Source organism: Bison bison, unplaced genomic scaffold, assembly GCF_000754665.1.
Source record: "Bison bison bison isolate TAMUID 2011002044 unplaced genomic scaffold, Bison_UMD1.0 scf7180017864275, whole genome shotgun sequence".
Lineage (NCBI taxonomy): Eukaryota > Metazoa > Chordata > Mammalia > Artiodactyla > Bovidae > Bison > Bison bison.
In genome coordinates, this window is record NW_011494847.1 from 625,295 (window position 1) to 627,494 (window position 2,200).

General features: G+C 40.4%; 1 non-coding gene across 1 annotated transcript; it reads right to left on the minus strand.

Moving 5' to 3' along the window:
- Positions 1-1,751: 1,751 nt before the first annotated feature.
- TRNAC-GCA lies at positions 1,752-1,823 on the minus strand. Its single transcript has one exon. It is a non-coding gene; the product is annotated as a tRNA-Cys (tRNA).
- Positions 1,824-2,200: the final 377 nt, after the last annotated feature.

Consider the following 2,200-nt stretch of genomic DNA (forward strand, 5'->3'; position numbering starts at 1 on the left):
CATCTGCATCTCTATTCCTGCCCTGCAGCTGGATTTATCAGTACCATTTTTCTAGATTCCATATATATGCATTAATATATGATATTCATTTTTCTCTTTCTGACATACTTCACTCTGTATGACAGGCCCTAGGTTCATCCACTTCAGTTCAGCTGACTCAAATGCATTCCTTTCTATAGCTGAGTAATATTCCATTGTGTATATGTACCACAACTTCTTTATCCATTCATCTGTCAGTGGACATCTAGGTTGCTTTCATGTCCCAGTTATTGTAAATAATGCTGCAATGAACACTGGACTACATGTGTGTTTTAGAATTGTGGTTTTCCTAGGGTATATGCCCAGTAGTGAAATTGCTGGGTCATTTGGTAATTTTATTCCCAGTGTTTTTTTTAAAGAAATCTCCATCCTGTTCACCATAATGGCCGTAGCAGTGTATATTCCCACCAACAGTGCAGGAGAGCTCCTTTTTCTCCACATCTTCTCCAACATTTATTGTTTGTAGTTTTTTGTTTTTTGTTTTGATGATTACCATTCTCACAGATGTGAGATGATACCTCATTGTGGTTTTGATTTGCATTTCTCTAATAATGAGTGGTGTTTAACATCTTTTCATGTGTTTATTTGCCATCTGTATATCTCCTTTGGAGAAATGTCTATTTAGGTCTTCTACCCATTTTTTGATTGGATTGTTTCTTTTTCTGATCTTGATCTGGTGAGTTGCTGTGTATTTTGGAGATTAATCCTCGTCTGCAATTATTTTCTCCCATTCTGAGCATTGTCTTTTCATCTTTATAGTTTCCTTTGCGGTGCAAAAGCTTTTAAGTTTAATTAGGTCCTATTTGTGTATTTTTGGTTTTATTTCCATTACTCCAGGAAGTGGGTCAAAGAGGATCTTGCTGCGATTTATGTCAAAGAGTATTCTACCTATGTTTTCCTCTTAGTTTTATAGTTTCTGGCCTTAATTTAGGCCTTTAATCCATTTTGAGTTTATTTTTGTGTATAGTGCTTAGTGACAGTTTTTAGAAGGTTTACTCCTTTATTTTGTTTTTTGGCTGTGGTGGGTCTTTGTTGCTGTGCAGGCTTTCTCTAGTTAGTGAGTGGAGGCTGCTCTGCTGCAGTGCTAGGGCTTCGTACCGCAGTGCGTTCTCCTGTGGCTATCACAGGGTCTAGGTGCGTGGGTTTCGGTAGTTGCGGTTCCTGCTGTTCCTGCGCTTCCAACTACAGGCTCAGTAGTTGTGGTGCACGGGATTAGTTACTCTGTGACATGTGGGATCTTGCCAGGGCAGGGATTAAACCCATGGTTCCTGCTTTGTTAGGTGGATTCTCAACCGCTGGACCACCAAGGAGGACCCTAGTGATACTTGTAAGTGTTAAAATTACTGCCCCCCCAAAATCCATGGTGAGTAAAATGCTAATATTTTAAATACAACAAGATCAGTATTATTTATTTTCGTTTTTCTCTAATGTGGCTCATTGTGGCCCTGCACAGTATCCACTGAAGTAAGTGGAAGTGAAGTGAAGTGAAAGTCGCTCAGTCGTGTCTGACTCTTTGCGAACCCATGGACTATAGAGTTGATAGAATTCTCCAGGCCAGAATACTGGAGTAGCCTTTCCCTTCTCCAGGGGATCTTCCCAATTCAGGGATTGAACCCAGGTCTCCCACATTGTAGGTGGATTCTTTACCAGCTGAGCCACAAGGAAAGCCCAAAAATACTGGAGTAGGTAGCCTATTCCTTCTTCAGTGAATCTTCCCTACCCAGGAATTGAACCTGGGTCTCCTGCATTGCAGACAGATTCTTTACCAACTGAGCCATCAGGGAAGCCCCTAAAGTAGAGTAAGTGGAAGAGGAAGTTAAAGAAAGCCAAGTGTCATCTTTGTAACTGCAGTGGTTTGCTTTAACAGGCTGGACATCTTCTGGAAACAGGCATTTATCACATGTTAATGCTGTAAAGGTCGTGGTTGGGAGCAGCACAGAGAAGTTTACAGAGTAAGTTCAGTCACAGACTCTAGTCCTGGTTTGTCACTTACCAGCCATGCAACCTTGGGCAAGTCACTTGTTTCCCTGTTGCCATTTCCTTATCCATAAAAGAATGTTGGAAAAAAATTAAGGTTTTGCAATATTTCTGGAACCTACCATATCAATGAAAGAAATCTATAATAAAGTAGATGACTTGGTCATTGACTTGCATTTATTCA